Source organism: Neopelma chrysocephalum, unplaced genomic scaffold, assembly GCF_003984885.1.
Source record: "Neopelma chrysocephalum unplaced genomic scaffold, ASM398488v2 Primary Assembly neopelma1_44, whole genome shotgun sequence".
NCBI lineage: Eukaryota > Metazoa > Chordata > Aves > Passeriformes > Pipridae > Neopelma > Neopelma chrysocephalum.
The window spans coordinates 7,755,355-7,770,741 of NW_020897703.1; the positions used below are offsets into that span (position 1 = coordinate 7,755,355).

The following is a 15,387-nucleotide window of genomic DNA, read 5'->3' on the forward strand; positions in this document are numbered from 1 at the left end:
CTTCTCTTTTCCAACTCAATAACTGCACACCAGAACAGGTACCTCCTTCTGTGTTGCTGTATTCAATGATTCCATCACCTTTGGTTTTTCCTAGAGTTTAAACTAATGCATTCCAGACTATCTTATCTTTCTCATATGTTATATTGCTCATTTTTTTTTTGAGAATTTTTCCTCATTTTTTAGAATGCTTATTCTCAAAAGAATAAACTACAGCCAAAGATTACCAGCAAGATGTTATTTCAGTTTTAGATCTCTTCAAAGCAAACGATACGTTTATGGTTGGAGTAAAAGCTTAAGGAAAGAGAAGTTACATTCCCATCAGTTCTTGCTTAGTTCCCTCATTAACTTTCTGTTCTTTAACAGTCACTGTTCTTTCCACCATAAGCTACAGCCTCATCCTGTGCTGAACAATATTTCTGACAGTACTTCTATTTTTGGCTTAGTGCTCACAGCTGGAGGAAATACTCTTTTAGTCCATCTTGAATTGCAGGCTGCGAAATTAATTCTACCCTGATTTGCGTGGTATTCTGAAAACAATAGAAGAAAAAGTTGGAAGAAATTTAAAGAAGCAGTAAGGAATTAGTTGGTTTTAAAAGCTGGGGGTTAGACTTGTAATTCTGTTCATCAAAAAATTTATTTGAAATGCATCTTCAGCCAATATTCACATTTTTGTTTTTCGTTTTCTTCATTTTCACAGAATTTCTATTCTTTGTCTTTCAAATACATATTTCAGTTTATTACTGTGTTGCTTTTTAATTTAGTTTAACCTTTCTTTTTCAAAGAGTATGTTTACATTTGTTTTGTGCATTTTGCTAGTGGAACAACACGAACTCATCACCCATATCCAGTCTCTATATTCAACTTAATACCTTTTTTCACTAATGTCCACCTAAATTTCACAGAGAAGATTGTTATGTATATGAAAAAGATCAGAAGTAAACATTAGCACTTTCAATGCAGTTGAATTTGTTTGAATAGTATATGCAAGGCTGATTTTTCAGAGAAAGCTGTGTAGCTTCGTGCAAAGTAGTTGGTTATTACTTTGTGTTGGAATTGTAGATGCTTTTCTGATGTTGACTTTGTTTTCTTGTGGTTATGTTCAAGCATTTGTTTTGCAAACCTAGAGATCCTGAGCTTCAACAGTACTGTAAATGAACAAATTATTCTCCGTTTATTCTCGTTGTTGGTTGCCCATAATAGCGATCGGTTGCTTTACAAGAAGGGCTGTGCTTCTGTATGTGTATGCAAAAATAATTTTTTGGTAAAATGTAGAGAAAGCATGAAAAAGCACGCAAACAGAGCTCTCACTCAAGGCTGGCAGCCTCTTGGATGGAACCAGTAGTGTTAATGAGTCCTTTTTGTGGTATAAAGATTGTTGCAGTTTGTACAAAATTTAGAGACACAGATGTCTGTATATGTATGTGTGTGTATATATATATTTTTATATAGTAACTTAATGGTATAATATTCCTATTCAAATGTAAACTAATTTTTCTTTTAAAGTATAGTCTGTGTTGTCGTTATGGGGGCTCATGGGGAGAAATGCAAGAGCTACTTTAGGGCAGTGAATTTTGGGTATGATGGAGCACAAGTAGGACAGCTCCAGGGAGATCAGGTGGAAGAAGTTCCTGAAGGTGTGTGAAAAGCAAGGGTCCTACGGGGAGGGCCAATGGGGCCCCAATGGTGGGGGTGGGCTCTGGGGTTGAGAACCCATCACTAAGGTTCAGTGCAGCTCCTGAGTCTGTCCACAGTCCTATCTATGCCAGTAGTGCATAGTCTGAGTTCATGGTAGGAACTTAAAGGTATGGGAGAAAAGGGAAGCATGTCCTGCCCTCAAAACCAATGAAGCTGCTTGACTTTTGGTGAGTACCAGAGGCAGATAAATGACTTCCCATAGTCTGAGATGCCCATTCTTACCTTGTAATATGAAGAAGAAACTCCTCTTGGAGCTATAATCCAGGACCATAGACTCTTTTTCTTTACATGATACCAAGGAAAACAAAGCTTTTCTTCCCAACTGAATTAACTTGCTGCTCTCCTCATCCATCTGACTGCAGCTCTGTCTACCTTAAGCATACTCAGTATCCAGCCAAATGTCTCTTTCTTCACACTTACTAAGGCTTCCACAGAAACCCCATCCCTTGGGTCCTCCAATCTCAATGTTTCGCTGCTGGACTGTTGAAGCAGCTGCTGAGTTCTCTGCACAAGTAAATAGTGGTGAGATTTGCCCCTGTCAGTTTTTCTTCCTGTTTCCCCAGAATCCTACATCCATATGTTCCTTTTAATTCCATTAATTTTTTTTCTTGCTTGCTCTGGGGGTCATCATCATTACCTGGATGAATATCGGGGGGCCACATTTCACAGGACATCATTACATTCACAGCAACTGAAAGATTTCATAAAACAAGGAGGGAAAGGGTGGTTTCTGCCAGCTGTTAGGGCTGGGCTCTTTCATACCGCTTGAATTCCTGATTCTGGCTGTGGATAGTAGCTGCCTGTTAACTTGTCTGTCTGTTGGCAAACTTACAATTTTCTCCCTTAAGCCTATCCAAGCAGATATGTTCTCAGATGTCTAGGCAGGAAGAATCTGTTCCATTAGGGATAGAAGCTGAGGATGGTGCCATGAAAAGTTACTGCTCTTCACAGATCTCTGATGAGAAAATTGTCTTTGATCTGCCCTGCCCTTCTGAACAAAGCTTTCTTAGGAATAGACTTCAGAGCCTATGCCATCAGTAACAATTATCTTCTCCCAGCAACAGTGCACCTCATTAATGAATGAAACAAGCATTATGTAAAACAGGCTGTGTTGATTTTTTAGGTCAGAAGCTATCCAGGTGGTTTATCCAACAGCAGCAACTAAGGTATGATTTGAGGGGAAAGCAAAAATCTCGTCACGTAACAGGAGCGTATGTGCATGCATTTGGGTTTTTTCCAATGTAAGCTCTTACATCTAATATCTCATTCCATTTCTAATGCACATGACAAATGACATGTTTATTTTCTGGAGGGATTTGATGTGTTTTCTGGAGAAACTTCAAAGGAGTGATCATAAATAGTACTGCTGTATTATACGAAGTATTAGTGTGTTTGTCATCTAGGACCCCATCCTATACAGAAGGGGGTTTAAAAGCATGGAAAGCTTTCTAAGTACAAATACTGAGTGTCCTTGTCCTGAGGAGTCTTCCCTGGACAGAAGAATAGGAGCTGTAGGAGTTTTTCTCATCAGTAGTCTGTTAGCCTCTGCTAGATAGAAGAACTTTGCAAAAAGCGTGTATATGATAGCCTCTTTATGGAAGTTACCTTTGGATACTTAGTAGTTTTGAATTATATATGCATACAGGATTGTATGTATCTTAAAAAAAATAAAATGCAGACAGAACTATAATTGTTTGCATGTAATTCTTTAATACATCTTTAATTACACCTAGCTGTGGTTAAATGATGCAGATATTTTAGGGCACATGTAATCAGATGTGGATAATTGGAATTCATGTTTTTACTACAGCCATCCTTAGCTCTCTGCAGCACAGCTCAGTTGGTCATTTGGCATGTACTGGCTTCTGTTAATGACATTCTGCCTGTTTAAACAAGACCATGCTGTTCTAAGCAAATTAAATTTGTCTCTCTTCCCGATCTTTTTTTCTAATAGGGATTTATAAGGCTCATCAGAGGATGAAAATCTGTTTGTCATATAGTGCTTTCATAAGAGTTGATTTCTGGGTCCTCACTGTGAAGGAGCTAGAGAGCTATTTGATCTGCCATTTGGACATTTTTCTAATGTACTTGGATTGCTATAGCAGGACAGTGTCACTACAGCATAAATTACCACTAAAATACTGTTAAAATTTTAGCTCTGTCCTTTGTTGAAATGTTGATAGTGGCTTCAGGAAGGATCACAGATTTGCTTCTGCATTTTGCAGAACAGTCTTTGTCTCTAGATACTATTTAAAATGTAATTAGCTGTGGCAGTCAAATGGCAGTAAGAGGGCCAGGAACAGAGGTGCGTATTGGCAGATCAGTAAGAGAAAGAGAGAAGTTCAGTTCCAGTGTCCTCATGCCAGACTAACATTCTCTGTGCTAGTCCTGAATGCACCTTCAGAAACAATGATTTGTCTTTGTGTGCTGACATAGCTGTTCTTGCCCACTCAAGAAGTTCTACAAGCCTGCAAGAGACATGGAGAGCATGAAGAAGGTGTGTAAGATTTTTATGAGAGGACCAGCATGAATGGAACAGAGGAGATTAAAGTTTGATGGCATAACTTCTATTTAACCCACATTCTTTGGTGGGAGGAAGAGGATTTTTCAATAGAGAATAAAAGTAAATCTTCCTTTTCAGAAATATTAGTATTACTGTGTCTCTGATCTGCTTGACAAGATGCCCAGCATTTGGACAGGCCTCAATGTTTATGTTTTTATGAGTATGTACCAATATGCTAATGAATACTCATCCATGCATTGCCATCTTTGCAAGTCATAGTGAAATTGTAGGCCAGTGGCACCTCCTAATCTTTTTATTGTCTGTGTACATTTTCTTAAAGTAAATGAAAGCTTGTTTAATAAAGAAGCAGTGTAGAGCTTTTGTCTGAAGTCTTTTCAGATATATGTTTTTTACAGATTAAGCTTTAACTTTAAATGAATAATGTTATATACTTCTAGCCCTGAAATAACCTAAAATAACCTAAGCCTTTTTAATTGTTTTTTTCTTTTTATCCAGAACATGAAACATTCCAAACTGCACCTCAAAACTGCCATGTTCAGAGCCTGAAAGGTTTGGCACTTTTCTTCCTCTGTAGGTGATCTTCCATCTGTACTATAATTATCACTGTGTTCAGTGTCTTCAACAAAAAAAGATCACCAGTTACAGAATGAAACTTGCACAACAGAAGGGGTGGAGTGGGAAACGGGCATGACACCAGAATCCACACTTATGACTTCTCCCATCACATGAGGGCACTTTTTTGTTTGCGTAATGTACCTGGTCACTTGGCAGCATGTCAGGAACAATATCTGCAAACTGTAATTTGTTTATTAACATCCATGGCACATCAGTTCTAGCTGTGGCAAATTTTCTTTGTGCATGGAATTTGCATTGGTTCATTGGTGTCAAAAATGGTCAGATCTTGTGAACCGAGTCTTCGGTTGTGAATTTAATCTTAGTCTGAGCTATGGACGAATTCTGAGGCTATGCCCCCTGTGTTCTGCAGTGCTTGTTGAGCAGAAGACAAACCTTCTGGCTCCCAGGAACAGCTGCACTTGTCTTGTCTTTCTGCCTGATGCAAAGCTGCTCATATTAATCTTTTGAAGGATGGCTCATGGAATTCTGCTTTCCAGCTTAAGGGAAGATAAAGGTCTCTGTATATGAAAACTTGATGGACAATGTACACAGAGAGATGAGAGCACCTGTGACAGTCACCCTCAAGCATACTGTAATTTAGGAATGGGAGCTTATAGGAGGAATAAGCAACTGAAGAATATAGTGGGAAAAGTAGGCATTCTTGCTCTTTATATAGTACCACCCTTACACAATATGTTTCCTTAAACATCTTGAGAAATACTGGCCAGCAGTGGGAGGAAAACTAATCTCAATTTCTCCCCACCCCCAACTTTGAGTTTAACAGTGCTTTTGCAAATTAATCACAAGTTTGGCCTCGAAATCTCTCCTAGATCTAATTCAGTTTTGCTTTGTCAGGTTGCTGTTAAGTTACGTAAATTTAACTTTTTCTCACAGCTATTCTCTTAAAGCTAAAATTAAATGGGAGAGAGAATTGGAAATTAATTATTTATGTTTATTACAGATGACACTTTTCAGTTTTCTGAAGTGTGCAGGTGTTTCTTCCTTGGCTTCCACTTTTCTCTCTTATTTCACTATGTTTTGGATGTTTTCTCAGGTTCACTTACCTCTGAGAGTACTCCAGATAACTGTCAAGAGACCAGAGCACAGAACAGAAGAGGAAGGGAAGCTTGCAACAAGCTGCTTACAGGAGATAGAAAGCTCTCAAAGTTACAGCTGAAGATTGCATTTTCTTCTGGCTGAAATGGCTCACTGTATATGGTAAATGTTTTTTTTAATATACAACTTCTTAGTCATTGATTTTGTTATTATTTATTCTCTAAGCTAACATCTAATAAAAGCTAGAAGGGTAATCATGTATGTTTGCTTTTATCTTCAGTGCAATAGTTATCTTCTGAATGCAAGCTGGTCTGATAACTCCATGTTCTTGACTGTTGACAAAACTAAAAGTTACCACATCTGAGGTGTTTTGTACATGGAAGGAGATGGAGAAAGTGGGAACTTTCTTAACCTTCTTACTTCTACTGAGAACAGATGATCTGTGGAAAGAGGGCTTTACCAGTTTTAAATCAATATCTTCACAATAATTTGGTGGGTGTACAGGTTTTTCATGTCAGGTGCTGGCGCATGTCTAACTTTGTATGTGATACAAGCCATAAAATTACCTCTTGCTGGCCTACCCATATTGGGGTTTTTTGTGTCCTATCACTGTACTCATACTTGGTGCTTTTTGGGAGTGGGGGAATTGTTTTAGATGTTCTCATTTTTCGCTTTTCTGCCTTTCTCCTATTGCTTCTTTCTCCTCTCTAGAGCAGTGTAGAAACAAATTTCTCATTTTAAAAAACTGTGCTATCCTCAGTTTCCCATGTTTGGGGATAAATTTCCTCTCTACCTTACTGTGCTGGAGGTTGATTCCTTACATGACTGAAATGTAAGATGCCATTATGTTTTGCTTAAGGAGGGGGAGATACTGGGGTGAGTTCCGCTGCCCCCTTCACTCCAGAAGTTCTCACAGGAAGCACCTGCCACAGGTTCTGCTTCTGCATCTCCACGCAGGCCAGCACAACTGCAGAGCTGTGCTGATGAGAGCACTGTTGTGCACTGTGTGCACCAGCACGTTATCAGTACAAAGAACCGTCCGTCTCCCCCTGTTCTGAATCCAGATCAGTCTGAGGGTCTGGCCCACTGTGCCCCCACAAATGACTCTTTGAGCACAGCTTGAAAGAGAGCAGAGGAGAGGGTGAGGAAGTTCTTAATCTCCAGCTTGTAGTTTGTGCTTCTGTATTGGGTGCAGGTGCCCAGGTGCGGGTGTCTCTATGCAGGACACAGCTGGTTCCAGACAGCTCTGCAATGGACCCACCGTGGGGCACAGCTGAGCACATTGGTGAAGCTGCTGGCACCTCTGTGGAAGTGTATTTAAGACAGGGCAAAATGCTGCATGGCAGAGAGGAACGAGGAAGAAGGTGAGAAAAACAGTCCTCTGAACACCAAGGTCAGAGAAGGAGAGGGAAAAATTGCTTCAGGTGCTGGAGTGTGCATTTCCCTGCAGACCATGGAGGATCACATGCCAGAGCAGGTGGAGATTTTTCTGAAGGAACTGCAGTCCATGGAGAGGAGCCATGCCAGAGCAGGACTCCAGCCTGTGGAGAGGACCCATGATGGAACAAGGGAAAAGTGTGAAGATGGAGTGATAGTAAGGAGCTGTTACAGACTGACTGCAACTTCCCCATTCCACTTTGCCCTGTGCTGCTTTGGACAGATGGAGGCAAAGAAGTTGGGGGTTGAAAATGTGAAGTTGAGTCTGAGGAAAGAGGGGAGCATGAAGGGAAGGTGCTGATTTAATTTGCATTTGTTTCTCGCTGATTTAATCTATTTTAATTGACAAATTATTTTTCCTCACATTGAATCAAATATTGAAATTTACATCTGGACTCAGTGGAAAATGCTTACTGATTTCTGTTTGATCACTGCAGGTCACTTTTGCTTTGCATTTTTTAAGTAAGACAATTCTTAAGGATTTTAAGGATTCATTCTGTGTGTAGGAAGGAGTGTAACTTGTTTGAATCAGAAGTTGCATTTCTGGATGTATTCTGGTTAGGCCTTTCAAGTTCTGCTGGTTCACCTCTTCACTAGAGTAAAGCTCAGATGGAGAATTAACTCAGGAACAGGTCCAATCCGTTACATTTCAGCTGGAAAAGAATACCAGCCATATTTTTACAGGTTTGAGCATGGAAGAATCATTCTGAGGAGAGGATGCTACATCATGGATTCTACTTTATGGTAACTTTGGTAGTGCTGTTCTTACAGATGTTAAGGATGTGGCATCTTTACAGCATTATGTTTGTCTGTGCTTCAGAATGGGGCAAAGTTTGCAGTGAAGCAGCATCCTTGTTGAAAGTGCTGTTAACTTTGGGAAAAGAAATAAACAGACCTTGGGATTGAGATTTCTATTGTCGTGCTTTTCAGATATTATTTTCCTGAATGAGAAGGGAACTTCCTTTAGAGGGTAGGTTTTATATGTGTGTTCTTAACTCCACCTGTGAAAAATACCTGGCACTGGACACCAAGAGTATCAAGACAGGGTACTAGCTGACATGACACACTTAATGGTTTCTATTGGGGGCACTGTTTGGAATACAAAATTTATGGATAGCTTCCTAACATTAGCTCAGTTAATCTATTTTTTCCCCTCTTTTCACATCTCACTATGAAAGGAAGATTCTCTGTTAAAAGGAAGATGGTGAATTGCTAGTTGTCTGTCTGGAGGATACAAAGCTATTTGAGGTGGATGAAGAAGACTTCTTTGATAATAAATTAGATGAGCTTCAGAAAGAATTGCACTGTCATTATAACTTCATCAAGTGATGTCTTCCAGTGATATCACACACTGTTGATTATTGTGTTATGGTTTATTTACTGTATCATTTATTCATAAGGCTTTTTTGGCTGTGTCAAGGCCATAGAAATAATACATGTGGCACTTCTCTTTTCTCTTGAAGTTGTATGAAAAGGAAAGGAATTCCTCATTGTGCAGCTCTCGAGGACAGCCCTGCTTGCTTAGCCACCAGCTGCTCTGGAAGAGTCCATGGTTATCTGTGTTCCATAGCTACCAAAAAATCTGCACTGAAGTACTCCATAAATTTGTGAACTTGGATCAGGCAAAGTGAGTTTGACATCTTTGAAGAAACAGACTACACTACAACCGAATTTAGCGCCTTCAGGAGCTGTGGCCTAGGGTTTATTGGTTGCAATTTTAACAAGATCAATGTTTTCATAGTGAAACATAGTTTTGTTCAGCTAGTTCAATCTGGGAAAAAAAGTGTCTCCATTCCTTTTATTTCAGACTTCTGAGCTCCTTTGCAAAATGAGAGATTAGCTAATAACTTCAAAAATGGAAAAGTTTCACTGTGGACAGGTGGTAACAAAAGATAGTCAGCCAGCATAATTAACATTAGTAAGGTAAGAACTTTCAGAGATTAGCCACAGGCTAATACTTTTGGTGATACACTGATGTTTATTCTGACCTTACAAACAAAAATAAAGATTATGAGCCATTGCAGAAAGAACTGGGAAATAAAGCACTGTGTAAAACACCAGTCTGTGGTGGGTTTGGTTTCTGTTGGCTTTGTCAAGCTTTAACCTGGTGTTCAGCTCCTTTGTGTACCCAATGTGGGGTCTGATTTATCTGATCTCTTATGTAGAGTAAGTTAAAATAAGTTAATAGTTAACACACAGAGCATAATACACAAGTTCTTCGTGGCAAGATATATGATATTTCGTGTATTTTCTAACAAAAATAGTAGAAGTGTTTGAATATTATTGATAATTATCAGAAGACGTTCGAGAGAAACTTCACATTCTGTATTCACTCTTTTATCTATGTTTTACTTTTGGAATTGATGAATTCCCATTTCTTTAAGAGTTGTTAGCAGTTGTTAGCAATGAAGTGACTATTTTGGAATGAACTATAGGTTCCAAGCTGCACCAAAAATGGCTTCAGGTAAGGAAACTGAAATCATATGTAATTTTGAGTGGCCAGAATTTCTGAAGAGAGTAGGCACTGAAGCCACCTCTGCACTCAGAGAAACATTACCTTTTGGGCATAACATTATAAAGATCAACAAGGTTTCCAGAGAGGTTTGACTGGCATCATAGACAAATATAGTATGCTGTGAGGCAGCAATGCTTTCTGCTTTTTTATGAGATGCCTAAAAATACTTTGTGTTCATTATTTAGTGTCTTGCTGCTGACATACCAGTGAGATGATAAAAAGAAGAGAGTGCACAATAAATGTTTTAAGTCCAGAAACAGAGGCAACACGTGGCATATTTTAAATTTGTACATGGATAAGTGTCTTGAGATACTCGAGGAGTAAAAAAACTGTTGGTTTTTTCTTTCTCTGTAACGCTGTCTGGTAACAAAAGATAATATATTAAGCTTATTTGGAGAGTTTTCTAGGATCCAGGATATAGTGCTAATAATATTACAGATAAATAATACTGCCATTTGGGTGCTTTTTTCAGATTTCCAATTGCTGTCACTTAATTTTCTTCAGGGAATTTTTGTCCATACATTCCAGTGGCATGTTGTCTCTGGTATGTGAAGTAGTCTTGTTTTCTAACTTAGAAAAAAAATTCTTTTCCATTACTTAGGTGATTTACAGAAAAGTTAGTAGAGTTGGCTGTCTACATAAAAACTAGTTTTCCAGAGATGGAATTATTTAAGGCTGCTGGGAAGACAACATTGACATAATATGGTGAGTACTGACATTTTGAGGAATCAGAGGAGAACAGGTTTTTGCTGTTATCATTATTGAATCTTAGCATTCACCAAGGCTGATACCTGAAGCAGTACTTCCTTTGCATGGGTCATCAAGAGTTTACCATCTTTGCCCTCAGAGTAAGAACCTAATGAGGTTATTTGCTACTTGCTACTTGACTGGCACTTACTCAGATTCCTTCTTGCTGTTTTAGAATGAATGGTTAACCTTTGGCTACATGAGAAGTGCAGTGCAGTGTCACAACCAAATATTTTAGCTGTCTTCTAGGTGATAATGAGCTGTGTCAGAAATTTCTAAAAGAGAAGCAGTGGAAAATATTGAAGAAAGACCTAACAAAATCTGTGTCACAAAGAAAATGTGCACCAAAACTAACTTCTGCTTTTGAAAAACCCATAGAACATGATCTTAAATCCTGGAGCATGAACTAAGCTGGTATTGTGGACCTGAGCATACACTATCACAAACCTCCAAAACCCTCTCAGCAGCACACACAAATTTGTTCCTGTTCACCCCAAGTCAGGAAAGGAGTCTCTAGGTAGGCCACATACTGAGTTAAAGGTAATTTATAGTGTCATTTTACCACATCCTAGTTTAAATGGGTTGCTTGAGACAGCAGTCTGAAACGAATGATGCAGGCAAAAACTGGCACTCCATTTTTAAAAAATATAAATTAAAAAAATAAATACATCTTCAAATTAGTAGTCCCTGTTTTCCATTAGAAGGGAGACTGAGGGGAAAGAATATTTACTTGACTATTGCTACTTACTCTAATAGGTAATAGTCTGCTAATTTGTACCAGAAAGGAGTACTCATATTGACTTAAACCACTGGGATGAAAAGTACCATTCTTTTGGGGGTTTTAATTTGTTTTATTTTTTAATTTTTTTATTGTTATACTTGCTTACTTAACTTGATGTTTTAATATATTGCATGAAAAAGCAGGTAATTTTTTGATTTTTCAATTGTGGGTTCTCATTGCTAATTTACATCTTGAAGTTCTAACCCACATTTATGACATTATTACTTATACAGGGACAAGCAATGTCAGACAGGATTAGAGAATTAGCACAAAGTGAGGCATCCAAAACCATTTCTGCTGGCTATTATCAAATTTTTGTTGGCTTTGAGTGGCAGTAGATAACTGACAATAGTAATTATATGGTCTTTAAGACCCCACTCTTTCCTTGCAAAGTCTGTGCCCTGAGGAAAAGTTTTTGTCGTCTACAGGGTCAAGCAAAAAAGATGGGCTGAGGGTGCTGCTGTTTGGAAAACAATAGCTACAGAGTCATTGAGTGTTGGCAGGGGACACAGCCATCATCCCTATACCCAGCAGATGAGAGAAAAAGGAACAAAATAGAGGATGGACATGAGCCCTGTTTTTTTTCTGGTTGTTCCCATATCAGATAAAAAGATTTCTAGGAGAATGAATGACCAGCACTGCAGAGAAAGTGCTTGGGAGCTCTGTGATGGCAGCTGGTTGAACTCCACTAAGTGATCCAGCTATTTCTGTAGCATTTGAAGTGGGAAGATACTTTCCCAGTCCTCCTTCAGGCTGTTTGGAAGGAGTATGTTCTATGTCAGCCTATCTATTCTCTAGTTCTTATCTTTGGGAGGGGTGATAGCTACTTAAGCCAACAGGTTATGAGAGGAGATCTTGCGGGAATATTGGTAGCATGAAGGAATCCTCTTTCACTGATGGACCTGTGATATATGTCAAGGACAAGTCTCTGCTGTCAAAGACAGGGCAGCAGACACTAGTGCAGAGGAGTCATCGGGAATGTCACAAACAACTGAAATTTAAAGTGCCTGCCTGGGCTACAGAGTTGTGGCTTTCTCCTGAAAATGGGAGAAGGCTCTCTCTTAACTACTGAGCACTAGCTGGTGTTGCTTCTGCACGTTATTTTGTCTTGCAATTTTGTCCAGTAATTATGTGTAGCAGCAGATCCATTTGGTGTCTCACTTCTGTCAGGAGTTTTGCCTTATTCTGTTGGTCATTCTTTGCTTCCTCTGTGTTTTGAGAGAATTGCTGTGCCACAGGGAGAGGCTTCCTGGGCCCCTAGCACAGCACAAATACTGTAGTCAATGGAGCAGGGACATACAGGCTTTAGCACGTGTTTGTGCTTACCACCTCTAAAAACACTCCCAAATGCCAGCAAAAAAGGTGTTGGCTGCATCTCTTCTTCTTCCCCTCTGTCTGGGAAAGGCGACTTGCCAACACACTCTAGATGAAAGATCTAAACCATAGCAGGGAAGCCCTTTCTCACTCACATAATTTTTTCAAGGGACAGCATTTCGGTATTCTTGGGGAAGGGGAGCTCTTAACACCACTAAAATAATCCTCTGCTTTGCTATAAAATGGAAGTAATTACTAGAGAATCTCTAAAAACCCAACCTGAATATTGTGGCCCGAGCTACCTATTATCCAAGTTCATTCTTTTTTGTTCTATTATTTCCTTTTTGGTGACAATGCTCTTTTAAGCAATGAGCATATCTCTAAAGCCAGAATCATCATCTTGCCAGCTTATACTGCTCTCCTGTGAAAGCTGATGACCAGAGTGCACTTCTACAATCTGTGCCCATGTTTGCTGGATGAGGATGTAAAATATGCCTTTTCCTGTCCTCTGGGTGTGTTTGCCTCATTGTTCTTAAGGTAACAGTGTTTAGTTATGTGCACAGAAATAACTTCAAGGGGTTTTTGTTTTGATTTGAGGTTTGTTGTCAAAAATGAAGAAAAGGGTCAGACTTCCTTCATCTTACTGATACTTCCTTACATTTGCTCTCTGTTCCTTTAGGATGACAAAGGTACCAACTGCATTAATCCTTTTTGATGCTAGAGGGAGCTCATGGCTTAAGCAGCCAGAGTGAATCATGATATCTTGGACAATTCTTGAGGAAACACAGATGGGGAAGTAAAGTGCCATTGATGACTATAATGCACCTTTTTCCATCACTGGCAATATTAGGAGGGCTGAATGTATCGTCTTAGGAAATTACACATGGCTTTCAGAGACACTCAGATAATGAAATGCTGTAGCTGTAATTTCTTCTATATCTGAGCACCTCTGTTATGGCTGGATTTTTTTCCCAGCTTCCTTGGAGGAAATAAGCTCTTGTATCCCTGTGAATACATGGGAGCTGTAAAACTGGGAGCCCTTGTGGATGTGTGTGTATACATATATGTGTGTGTGTGTGTGTGTATGTCTGTATGTACAAAGTAGTACTCTAAGGGAAATTTTCCAAAGCAGCCAGGAGGTGACTTGAAAGCACAAGAAAACATCATGAAACATGTTGGCTGACTCTTTTGCCATCTCCTCGTTTTTCTGCACTAGGGATCTGTCACTGTAACAGGGCAGATGAAAGCACATTAGCCAGAAGCTGAGGTCTTTGGAGGCTGAAATGCAGCTGCATTTGAAATGAGCTAGCTTAAATACATTAGTTAAGATAACTTTGCATAATCAGAGCAAATTTTAATTTACATTACAGCCATTTCATCACTCAGAGTTCTTGATGTGTGGATTACAAATCCTAGTGAGCACTACCTGTATCCTGTTTAATTATATTTCAACAAATCCTTATTCCTTCAGAGGTAGCTCAGTTGTCACTGTGATGCTCAGTGAGGTTATTTCAATTGTCAGGGCAACAGTAAGTGGACAATCGTACTTCTCCGGTGCCCGAGGCAAAGCAAACTTACTTGCTGTGCAGTTTTGGCAAGCGGGGCTCGGTGTTTGTGTGGGGGCAGCTCTGCCCGGGAGAGGGCAGTGATTCCCGGCCACACTCTCCGGCAAGGGGAGCTGGGGCTGGAACCAACGCGGGCTTCTAACCACCACCTGCACACACTGAACTGTTCTGCTTCTTAGTTTATTGTAAATGCGAAGTCTTTAATGCAAGATGAACAGGTGTAACACTACTGGATGGAAGTGTGAGGCTTTTTTGACCCTCTCCAGTTCAGAGGTGAGAAGTGTCCAGTGTCATGATTTTTCTCTTTACTTCCACATGAGCAAGGAGGGACCAATGTCCTTCCGAGGGGCTTTTGGGTGCTGTCAGGCCAGCATCAAAGTAAAGCCTTTAGCCTATTCTTCACCAGAATAGCCTTGGTGGGGAAAGTACAATATTGTAGCAACTCTGTCTATATGTCAGATAGGAAAGACCACATAGACAGGTGGATATTAGATATGACACAAAATAATCACTCAAATGCAAGTCACAGTATTTCAGTGGAATATTACTGCCAGAAACATGCTGTCCTGCTGGAATAGATGCTGTTCAGGGGGGCTTTTGCAAAGGCGGAAGATGGGAAGGCATTGCAATGGCATTGACTTCACAGGTACCTACGCTTAAGTACTACAGTTTTCCCAACATTAAGTGTTGATTTGCAGCTCAGTCTAATTTGTGCAATAGAAGATACTGCAGGTATCTTCAAGGTATACTTGGGTACAGAGGGTGAAGTTTTTCTCTTGGTATCTTGTAACAGTTGCATAAAGCTAGATTGCCTGGGTTTTGCTCTTACAAGGTGGAATAAGTACCAAAAAAGCTGTTACTTATTCCCTTATAGGTGACACTATAGAGACTCCTCTGGCTGAGGCAAACTTATGTTCCTTAATCACCTAAGAGGTTTGTACCCATTAACACGAATGCATCATTTTTATTTAGCTGGATTCCCTGTTAGTTCTGTCAGTGTTTTTTCCTTCTTTTTATTTGTGCCCTAGCTTTAGAAGTTAAAGTGAAAATGGCTGAGGCTATTATAACACATACTATTCAGGTTGACCATGTTCTTGGATGTGCTTGGAACATGAGTATAGTGATAGATACATGGAGT

General features: G+C 39.6%; 1 protein-coding gene across 10 annotated transcripts in view; it reads left to right on the forward strand.

Annotated features, from left to right (window-relative positions):
* The window catches only part of CARF (calcium responsive transcription factor), a 35,752-nt gene extending 26,707 nt beyond the window's left edge, over positions 1-9,045 (forward strand). For 5 of the 10 annotated variants that reach the window (XM_027678292.1, XM_027678290.1, XM_027678291.1 and 2 more), the window contains one exon: positions 1,995-9,045. The gene's annotated coding sequence lies outside the window, so the exon portion shown is untranslated. The remainder of the gene's footprint in view (positions 1-1,994) is intronic. The other 5 variants (XM_027678296.1, XM_027678293.1, XM_027678294.1 and 2 more) reach the window with 5 other exon arrangements.
* The last annotated feature ends 6,342 nt before the right edge of the window (positions 9,046-15,387 follow it).